The sequence below is a fragment of the Centruroides sculpturatus genome, unplaced genomic scaffold (assembly GCF_000671375.1).
Source record: "Centruroides sculpturatus isolate CEXI.00-Female unplaced genomic scaffold, Cexi_2.0 scaffold1189, whole genome shotgun sequence".
NCBI classification, from domain to species: Eukaryota; Metazoa; Arthropoda; class Arachnida; order Scorpiones; family Buthidae; genus Centruroides; species Centruroides sculpturatus.
The window spans coordinates 249095-261307 of record NW_019385304.1 but is presented as its reverse complement, the minus strand read 5'-3'; positions in this window follow the sequence as shown (position 1 = coordinate 261307).

Below are 12213 nucleotides of genomic sequence, written 5' to 3'. Positions count from 1 at the left end.
TATATGGACCGTTTATTTTGAAAGTGGTGTAAGTCCATTTTTGGAAAAAATTGAGAAAACACATAATATACATACAATTTAGTGTGAACTTTTTATTTATAAACAATTCACACTTAACATTTTAAAATAACCATAAGCTTTGATCAATTGAAAATTTATCGGCAAATGACATTGTATAACCATTGATTTTGAAAGTGGTGTAAGTCCATTTTCTACAGTCTAAGCACTTGGGCTGTCCATAAATTGCATGCGCATTTTTCTTGAAATTTTTACTTTTTCCTCTTGTCCCAGTTTGTCCAAGTTTTTGTAACCGCTTTCCCTCTATGGATGTCCAACATAACTCTATCCTCGTTAAAACCTTCATCACTTTATGAATGATAGATACCATAAGTAGAAATGAAACATACAAGAAACTTTGAAATAAATATAATAAAATGCATACTGTATAAAATTTAATGAAATAAATGGATGTCCACTAATACTCAATCCCCCTTGTCCGAGTTGTCTTAACCCCCTCCCTCCCAATGTGGACATCATTTAAAGACAGCCGTTTATAACAGAGGAGTAAAACTATAAATATTACCAACAAATGTACATTTGATAGAATGGAAAAAATCCATGTAATGAATCTAAATGAAAAGCAGTGTCTCATAATGATAAACTTATCATAAAATAGTTTAACAATAAGTAAATATTTTAATGTTCAGAATAAACAATACTATTTTGTTTCTTGTTATCATATATGAACCAGGGGCGTGCCGTGACATTTGACGATAGGGAAGCTGTATTTTTGTAACAAGCCGACTTCCAGGGACAATCAATCAATTGCTTGTCAGTGATGGTCTAGGGTCCATTCGTACGCGAGTGGTGACGGACGAGACAAAGATGACAAGTATCTAACAAAAACCGTTTATTTTAACATAAAATAAACTTACACTATGTACAAAATAGTATGCTTTACGACAATCAGCTCGGACGTCCCCGGCGTCGATGAGGTTCTTTGATCGTCTATCGAAGATGGCCTCGGGGCAGTGGCGTTGACCAAGGACTATATACTACAAGGATAGCCAGATCCCTATTCTACAATGTTAGCCAGGAATGCCAAGTTAGTGACGTCAGGACGATACCAGACCTCTTTGTCTACCTAGGGCAGGGTGTGCACGTGTTTAGTTTTCGTCGAAGTAACGGTTAATTTTTTAACATTATACAAGAATTGTACACGTTTTTTTCTACATCTCCTTAAAGATGAGACGTACGAAATCGTAATATCACTGATTTAATCATGATATCATTGAAATCCGCGAGTAATATAAAATCGGAGAGCGGAATAAATACATCAAATATTTTAACGGATTCTTTTTAACTCCTGTCAACTATACAGAACTATCGTAAAAACATACAGTAAATTCTTATCGGTTGGGTTAAGTTATAAATCTACTCGTTCATGTAATCGGCCAAATATCTAGCGGGCGGGCGGCTAACAGCCCAGAACCGGTCCCGGATAGAATTGAAAGCGTTATACAGTAGAGCGTCGTTTATCCGAATCAATTGGGGACTGGGGTGGTTCGGATAACGAATCATGTACGAAAAAATATATTAATTTATCCCATGTTGAAATTTCTCTCCGTTGCGTGTCGCTTCGCGTTGAATTTTCGTCGATGTTAAGCCTAACGAAGACTATTGTATNTAAGCTTATTTTCGTCAAACTATTAGGCCTATCTACGCGTAGGATAATTGTACTCGGTCGAACTCCAAGATGGCCCGCGCTTGGGGTAAAATATAATGCTTAGGCCTAATTAATTTGTGTATAGTACTTGTAAAACTGATGCCGAATATCTGGATGGATCACACACGTGGGCGTCCGCGGAAAATTTTCCAGGGGAGGGAGGCAAAGCTTAGAAACAAATAGTAAATTTTTGGGATTTTTTCACGGGCAGATTATAAAATACAGTACTGCATCGATAGAAAAAGACAGACAAAGCGTCCCATTGTCGTGGGTTTAAGGTTACACATCAATCACTTTTACAATTATAATATTTCGATTCTAGGACGGGGGTAAATGTCCCGTTTAAGCCCCCCTCATCTCGCACCTTTTACGTATAAGGCTTATCACTTAACACGGAGCAAATTTAATTTGGTTTTAAATTAAAAAAAACTTGGTAGATCTTCTGTATTGGAAATTCGATATAATATACAAGAAGTAGTGTGATTTTATTATTTGCAATAGGGTTTGTATTTTGTAGAGAATAAAAGGGCCTAATTTGGAAGTTTGCGGTTATTTAGATCATTTATTTTGACCTCAATTCCGTGTAAACTTAAGTGTACGGTACGTTATAACGTCATCGGCAGATACTGTATTTTAGTTCCGGAAACAGGATTTTCTTAATCCGCTTTCCGTCGACTTAATATAGATATTTCTAGATTGCTCCGTTCCTATATTGTTAAATGTAATTTAGAGTAAGCAGTTATTATAAGTGCCAGTACAGAAGTATTTATCATATATTATTATTTCTGTTTTTATATAAATTAAGAATTGTGCAGTAGTGTAACCAGGCTCTCCTTACCTTTGTAAATAAGTAAAGAAAGAAAAGATTAATTAAAGCACAGGAAAAGAAAAACATTTGAATTGAACACATATACCCGTTGATCCCCTATAACACTGTTGATAATTCCGTTTTATATGAACTCCATGTTGTACGAGTCACTTAGATTTTACAAATACGTGAGCCGTTCACAGCCCGGCACACGTATTTGTAAAATTTAAGTGACTCGTACAACATGGAATTCATATAAAACGGAATTATCAACAGTGTTATAGGAGGGTCAACTTGTACTTACATTGTATCCTCGGCGCTAGTGTCTCCACCAAGTGAATGTAGGTTTGCGCATTGTAACTCGGGCCTCCTGTAGTGTCCGTTCTAGTTACACTGAAAGAATTAACAAATATTTCGTTAAAATCGTTAATAATTATAGCTTTAATTAATTTAAATAAGCTAATACAGGGCATACTTTCGAGTAAACAATGGATTATTATTATTAGGCCTTTCGGACACGTGTAGATATTTTAAATTCGACAGTATCTAATCTCGATAGAAAGGTTTCTCGATTTCTATTCTGGATTCACTTTAAAATAATTTCGTTGTTAATGACTTTTTGATAAAGACCCAGTCGAAGAGGCACACTCTATTATTAAACGGTGCATAATGAAATAACGTTTAGAACGATGAAATCTGCTCTGGAATAAAGGTTAATTAAAGTATAGATGATAACTGAATTGAAAGAATATTATATCTCTGTAATGCATAAAACTTTTCAAGTAAAATCAATATAACTCATACGTTTAAAGAAAGACCTTAATTTCTAATTATATAGTAATTAGCGAAGGAATTTTACGTTTCATTCATTTCGGAAACTGTGTAGCCATCATTTTTCATCTTACAGATTACGGCCATCGGGTAAATGAATATTCCGCTTTCATCGATCAATTGTTGATGGTTTTGCCTTATACGAAAGACCTTCCGAGGCCCTAGACAGGAAAAATTAAAGGCCCACTCTACGTAATTTTACGGCATCATAAACTAATATAGTCTATAGCTTCGTTTATAAATTATACAGTGGTGTGTTATAGCTTTGTGGGGGTCCCACGTACAGTACAGTGTTGACTTCAGAAATTTCTCTTCTTTCTTATAAAATATTGGTTTGGGGCCCTCTTTTAATGGGGCATCCGGGCAATTACGATACAGTTGCAACGGTGAAATTGCTTTATTTGTTTTCCAACTTCGGGCCTCGAGACCCGGGGCCCCTTAGCATGTGCCTCACGTGTCTAGTGGATAATCCGGCACTGTCAGTGAGATGCATGTGTTGAATAGAATACTTATTAAGACAAGTATATTCTGTTACAGAATCGATCACGTATCGAATTTGTATTGATGAATTGTTTCGATCGTTCAAAAACAATATTTTAGGTGTTTATAAAAATATTTAGAACTATTTTTTTAATCGTTTATAAAGTTTTTCTGCTAACCAGTTTAATTTAATTTTATCTGTTTTATCTTCTTTAAAAAAATTTTTATAACGTTTGAAGAAACTGCGAAAAATTCTTTTATATTAATGCAACTTTTTACAATTATTTTTTTTTTTATTCTTTATTGTTACTCTATCAGTGGAGTAACTGTGATTTTGCTCTGGGGTGATCTGCCAGGCTGATGTAAAAAAGTACAATCAGAACGAAGAAAAATTAAGCTTACATTTATGTTAAAATAAAAAGTCCACTCTTCCTCACTGGTGCGTTATATCCTACAGGCAAAAAGGACAATTGCCCGGGGGGCCCCCACTAAAGGAGAGCCCAAACCAATCTTTTATAAACTCATTACTGTAGTAAGAATATCGAAATTTATATTTGGATCCGTATATGGGTGACCTTAGATTGCCGGTGTGGTGCAGGCGCAGGGTGCACTGGCGCAGCGGAGAATTAACCTGCCAGAGGATACCAAGGATTCCCCCGTAGGAAAATGTTCGAAGTCGACACTGTACACGGGGGCCCCCACGAACTCAAATTTGCCCGGGCTCCCACGAAGATAAATCGCTCCAATGCTCTTCCTCTTTTTCTTCTTCACGCATTATGTGAACGAATCTTCACCGTGCCCGGATACGAATCGACTCGGATCTTTCCTGGGAATGATGATGATAGACACTTAGATTCCGAACATCAGGATTATATTCCGCCATATTGAGATTTTTCTCGGTTACACCGTATTGCAAAAGATCAACATACCAAAAAAAAAAAAAAAAAGAAGAATTTCCCATGAAAAATAGCCAAATTTTAAACATATTTTAGATTGGAGTGCTGGTGACATAGACAGATGAATGGTCCTAAAGAAATAAAAAGAATACAGAGTTGCAAGTATAGTAAATAAGAGAACCGACGATTTTCTCTTCTTCGCTTTTGTTTTTAATTGCCTTTTTTTTCTTATGATCCGAACCAAGCGGAGAGAAAAGTCACGAGTTCGAATCCGTCGTTTCCTCTTCCGCTCTTTACCTCCCGGAAGTGACATCACGCACGAAATAATTAATTCGAAACGGATGGATGGGCACCGTACTCTTCCTTTCTGTAAGTTCGACAAAGATTAAATCGAAATGTCTAAGAATGGGCGAAATTTGTGTAAGAGAAGTTGCAAGATCGAAGGTCCGAGATGCTTGAAACTAAGAAAAGTGATCAAAAAAAAGGAAGAGAAGTGGAAAATAGTACGAGCCAGAGATAAGTGGAGACGAATGGAGCTTTCTTATCCGTTTTAAGGATTATTTCGATCCGAGAGTGAAATCGGACCGAACCTTATGTTATTACTTATCGTATCGTATTATACGAATTATAGGGCCACTACCTTTACTACAACAATATAAAACCGAATTAAGTTGCTGGAAGAAACTCTGACTTTATCACAAATTCAAAACTCTGAAAACGAAATTAAAACGATATTTACTGTAGGATCCATGCCAAGTAAGGCAGAAAAGAAATAATAATAGCATAAAAAAAAAAGCTGGCAACGTCGTTTCTGGACTTTCCCGACGTTCTTTGTTCTCATCCCTAATAATTGTTACCGTCGGGTGCGAGATATTAAGGGGATGGACCATATCTCCCGAAAAAATGGTCCGATTTCCCTGAAAATTGGTAGAAACGTCTCCCCCTAATATACGAAACTCCCTGCAAAATTTCAGAAATTTTCGACACGAAGCGGGGGAGTTATTAAACTTCAAAGCGGGCCCCACTTACTAACATCCCCGGAAAGTAAAATAAAGTACAAGAGACAAAGATAAAAGGAAATCTTGCAGAAACAGAAACTGTCTTACCCAAATTCTTCGTTAGCGTATTACAAGACGCGATTAACGAAGTAAAGAATCCAAACGGTCCATCTCCGGATTCTTCGGCTGCAGAAACGGATCGTAGAGGGAGAGAGATCGGAGCGGGGGAGAGCGGGCCGGGGGCGGGCCGGAAGGGCGAGATAAGGCGGACAAAGCCGATTGTCGGAGGAAAAACGGAAATAAAGACGAATGCCCGGCGCGGGACAAAAGTCGGCCCAGGCCGAGAGAGGGTAAATGATCACCGGCGAGAAAAGATTTAGTTGCCGTTACGACCCGCATTGTCACAATTCACTTTAAGCGAATGGAATCTCTCGGTAGACCGAGATTCCCGAAAGAAGATCTTCTATGTCTAACCCTAATCCCTTAATCTCCGGCACCCAGACCGTCTCCCTTCTAATTTTCTAAGCCATTGCCGGTCTCTCTACTTTTATCTGCCTTCCTCCCTCAATCTTCTTCCTTCCCCCCGCTCCTTCTCTTCCATTAAACGCCTCCGGCTCTCTCTCCTCTCCTCCGACTCCAACCTTCGGCCTCCACGTTCGACCCGGAAGAGCCAACTCTCGCGCGTTTCCGGAGGATTCTAAAACCGAAGGAAGGAAAAAAAAATTGTCGCGAGATGGAAATCGCTCATTATTCGTGAACGGGAAATCAAACGGCGGCATATTATATATAACGTTAGGGTGCGCGAATTTAGTAGCGAGCGATATAGTTCTCGCGAAGTTCCATGCACAAGCGAGAAATATCGCTGGCGAGAGAGAATTTCTGATTCTCGCAAAAGTTTGATATTTATCGCATCTCGCTTCTCGCTCGCTCGCGTTTGCATAGTTTCACCCTTAATCTCGCGTTATCTCTCTATTAGAAGGTGGCGCGTATCGGCCGCGACTGCGCACGACGAAAGAAATATTAATAAAAACCAGACGATAACCGACTTCCGGTTACGAAAAGCGGAAGTGAATTGTCGTTCGTTTAGATAAAAGGTGCTCCTTTTAAGATCGAAATCGTGTTTTATAAGGAATAAAACTGTTGCGAGAATTAATAAATGGAGATTTTTAAATTCTACTCGTCGAAACTAATTTTTTAAAATATTTCGGGAATTTTTAATTGTTTAATGTCGATTACGTCACAAACATTAATTAGGGAGAAAAAAAAATAGTCGAACCGTATTTAATCCTGGGCAAACTACGCAATATCCTGACGACCGGGCCCTAGGGCCTCGTCGTCTCGAGGGGCCTCGAAATTTAGGCCTACGTAGCGAGAAGATAATACGCCCCTAAGAATTTATTCAATGTTTATACATTTCGCACCCGGGCAAGAATGTGACGTAACTCGTAAGTTGACGATTTTATTGTCTTTTTATTATAAAAAAACACTTACGTAAAGGGCCTTATAACGACTAAGGCCTTCGCTACTACCCCGATCTTACGGGGGCACGTAAATCGATTTGTAAATTCATATACAGTAAAGTAAATAAGATTCTTAGCGTATAATATGAACGTAGTAACATTATTAGATACTCAAAGGGGTCCAGTAGTAGAAAATAACAAAATTAACTCTTTTTTATTGGGCTGGTTATAGCTTCGTGGGGCCCGGGCAAATTTGAATTAGGAGTCCCCGTGTGCAGGGTTGACTCCATATATTTTTCTTCGGGGTAATTTTTTGGGGGAAATATTTTCTTGTGAAAGATTGGTTTTGGGCTCCCTGTTGCTGGGGCCTCCGGGCAATTGCTCTTTTTGCCCATAGGATATGCTCGGATTAGCAGATTTTGTCTAGGGCCCGAAATTTCCTTAATCCGGCTTATAAGATAACGATAAGGTAAAACACAGTTATTGGCACAATAAAATAGAAAATCTGGCTACAGCCTTCGGTTGTAGTTGGATCATCGAAAGGCGAATCCCAAATTTAAGTAATTTGGAATTGTCCTTTTCGACCATCCAATTAAATAAATAACTTATTCTCCCGTTTACAAAATTCTGGATCGATTACTCTTAATAGCCCAGGCCCGTATGGGGCCTATCTTGCGAAATTTTGTTTCCTCTTCCCTTAAACGAACTGGTATTGATGTGGGCCAATAACTGCGTCGTAATGCAGTTATTGGCCCGCATCAATACCAGTTTAATGTTAATAACTGTTATTATTTTAAAAAATACACTATTAAACAGCGACCGACAGGAGGATACCTACTGTTATAAAAACGCTTATACAGAGTGCGGTAATTGGCATCCTCCTAAAAACCGCAAGTGCAAAGTAGACTAATTACACGAATAGTTATAATCTTAAATCAAAACTGAGCCTAAATATGCGTTTTTTATTATACGAACACTAAAGAATAAAAAAAGTATTATTAAATTTTTAACAATCAAGTTACTTGCCCGAATCAATCGCCGCAACGCTGTCGCTATGAATAGCTTTTTTTTTGCTCTCGGATCCAGAAAGGAGATGAAAGAGGGGTACAGTTTTTGTCAATGGCGCGTTATAGCTACGTGTGAGCCAGGAAAAATTGAATTAGAGGCCCTATGTACAGTGCTGACTTCAGGAATGTTTTCAGGTTTGGGCCCTCTGTTAGTGGGGCCCTAGGCAATTTCTCTTTTTTGCCCATAGAATAACGCACAACTGGTTTTGTCTGTAATTTACAGATCTGAGTCATTCGTAATGAATACAGTAGACCCCTATAACACTGTCGATAATTCCGTTTTATATGAACTCCATGTTGTACGAGTCACTTAGATTTTACAAATACGTGTTCCGAGCTGTGAACTGCTCACGTATTTGTAAAATCTAAGTGACTCGTACAACATGGAATTCATATAAAACGGAATTATCAACAGTGTTATAGGGGGTTTACTGTATTTCTAGAGAACCAATTAGTATCTCCCTGTTTTACCCTAATGGGAAAACTCTAATAATTCCCAAATTCTAAACCAAAAATGGCGTTGAGTGCTATTTTAAATACTGGGCGCCATTTTGTACAGGATTAATCCTTTTATGAACTATTCGAAATTTTCTTTTAGTTTTTTGTATATCTTTGCTCTTTTCTCGATGGGATTTAAGAATAATCTGTTTTTCCCTTCCTTTTTTCATTTTGTTTATTCATCAATTAAGCTTATATAATTCGTAATTCAATATTTATATTCGTTGACGTTTATCATATCTACGAAATATCATAAATATTTGTAATAAAGGTATTTTAATTTTGTAAATATTCTATAAACTTAGGAAACAAAGCGTATGCAAAGTATGCATAAAAATAAAAATTAGTTTTAAAATTTAGGGAGATTACGAAGAGAGGAAAAAAAACCGAAGAAGAAAAAATTAGTGAAGGGATTTTACAGAGAAACGTTGTTAAGAAAGAGGTAGGCGTTTAAATCCGCAAAACAAACATCTTCGACTTTAAACAAAATGGCGGTGGAAAAAAAAATTGCTTTTAAAGAAGCCTACGAAATTTGAATTTTAAGAGCGATTCTATACGTTTTAATCAATTTACAGATAACATCTTATATAATTTAATGCATTAACGAGAAGGGGGGAGAAAAATAACTTATTTTCTCCCGATGACGCATGATTTTTCCAATGATCTAATACCGGAAGAGGGAGCTATTAACGTTTTTCTTCTGGATCGCGCCGCCGCGTCGCCTACGATGGCGACGCCACGCGGCGCGGCATGAAAAAAAAATTACTCTCACATAAAAAAGTAATGCGCCATCTAGTTATATTTTTATGGGCGCTTTCGTTGTTTTTAAAGCTTTTTTTTTTGTTCCGAGAGATGGCGACATTTTCTGACTGTTCCGGAATTTTGTCGGCATCTCTTATCAGCTTATAAATATTTATATGTCGCATATAAACTAATTGTAGATATATATATATATATTTAAATTTTGTTTATTATGTTTATTAAGGAACGTTCAATCGGGAAGCGTTACAAATTAACAATATATAAACTTCCCTCATGAAGTATTTCAATGTGTATTAGCCTTTTGGTTCCTACGTTAACTTGACGCAGGGACTCGTAGTGTTTTCGGTGTACTGTACGCCTTGTCGGCTGATATACGAATAGGGGCAGCAAATCAACTGAAATTTATTGGGTTCCTTTTGTCTTGCGGGCCTTATCGGCCATTGAAGAATAAACGTGAAATCTTTATTACCAATCAAGCATCTCGGATACTACTGGCAACCTATTATAAGTACAGATACGACGCCATTTTGTGAAATAAGCGCCTAATAACCAATGCCTGTATTTTTAATGTGTTTCTTATAAAATATATCTAACTATATTTTAGCTTACTATTACTCCAAAGCGTTACAAAAAACGACGAAAAATCCGAATTTCTTTTCGGCAGACAAAAAAAACGGACCAAATTACTATGACGCCATTTTATTTCGAGACTGACGGGGGAAATAACGGAACTGGTGCTTTTTCGGCTACTTTCCCCTAACGTTTTTCCGTTTGTATCATAAATAGGGGATTTAATTTACCAACCCCCGCGTGCGCCATCTTGATTCCAACCGTCAAACTTCGTGAGGCTAAGGGTTTTTTTGAATGATAATAAGTGTCAAAGGCCGGCTTAACCCGTTTCCTACTTTATCCTTTCGATATACGAACAATATCCTTGTTTTAATCGTCGATACATTATGATAAAAGAACCAAGTGGGTTCGAGAGGTGTGAAAATGAAGAATGTTCAAATTCCACTCTTCTTCCGATTTTCCTATTCGTTGAAATAGATTAAAACCGGATGTCGTTCTAGGTCTTTTAAATCCCTTTTTTGACCGAATTCCTCTTCTTAATCCGTTCTACCTTTTAATAGAGCCGAAAGCAAAGGAATTTGTTCCACGCTCCGTCTACCGGAAGATTTAAAGAATCTTCCATCAATATATTCTACGCTTAACTGATAACTATGCAAACTTCTCAATGGCGCGCGGTAACCGGAAATGACTTATTTTTATTCCGACTATTTGTTTTAGACATCTCTGTCCTCCTCTCCTCCTTCAATTCATGCGTAATTTTTCAAATATTAAAATTGACTTTAATATAATAAACAGATCGAGTTAATCTGCGCGCTTATCCACCTTCGGCTCGCTCGGCCTAACTAATGATCCAAACTTTATTGGACTAGGTAACGAACGAGCGCAATTTCGGGTATTTATCTGGCAAATCCCGCGCATAATTCTTACCTCCCCGCTTTTCGGTGATCGAATATATCCGGGGTAAAATTATTACCGCCATTACGTTTCGTTGTTATATTTCTATAGATTGAAAAACTCGGCAATGCTTCTTCACCTCATTCGGAGGCAGAGGTGCCCTCAGACTACGAAAAAGGGGGGGTTCAGACTATGAAAAAAGGGCACGGTACATTATGCAAGGAGCTTTAAACTCTACGATTAACACCTCGGATCGGGGCTCGGGGGTAACTTGACCCGAAAAACAAGGAATGGGGTACCACGTACTACGAAGTTGCACGGGATCAATGGACAAATATCATTTGTTAGTTCCTTTTATAGACTAGAAGTCACGAATTTCCTGTTTTTGGGTCCCCTGGAGGATTAGGAAAAGGGCAACCGAGAGGAAAAGAGGGAGGCACGTGCCCAATGTACGGGCGAACATCTACAAAACGTTCCTCCTGTCATTTATATACAGTCGGAGGAGGTTTTACCACAGAAGAGTTACTTATCGGGAAATTACGGATTAAGATCGGATAATCCTTAAACCGATGCGATTAGGTCACAAGGCCACGTTGCACGCGTCATTTACACGGGCCAAATTCAAACGTCTGAAGAGAACTTCCTCTGTTTAAGTCGTTTCCGGTTTTCGAGTTATTACGCCTTTCGATCGATAGAATTAAAGACGGTTGCCGGGATTTCCTTAATCGCGGAAGATACGACGGGATTAAGCAAAACTCGGGTTTCATCCCGGCTCGGATCTTTATTTTGCTGTCTACCAAGTAAACTTTATGACATTCGGCATTCAAAGATTATTTTTATCGTAACTTAGTCTATAGAGTATTAGGGGTTAATTCCGATTAGTCCACGAAAAATCTATATAAAAGCACTCGGAGTGAAAGAAGAGCGGGGCAGGAAAGAAAAAAAGAGAAGTTCTATTACGGTAGTTAAAGAGAATGACCGACTTGTAAGAGGAAAAGAAAGTTCGATTCGCATCTCTTTTGTATCCGAGTTCTGTTAGAGGACGTCCTTGCTAAAATCTCTGCAAGCTGCAAACGACAGTGCAATTTTTAACACGGAAACGACGTCCCGATTTTTTTTTAAATAAAATGTCCGCCAATCGAAACCCAACGTCGTCTTCTCCAATCACATTCATTTTCTCCCCCCTTCTCCTCCTGTTTATTTAATACTCGGAACAATTCTTA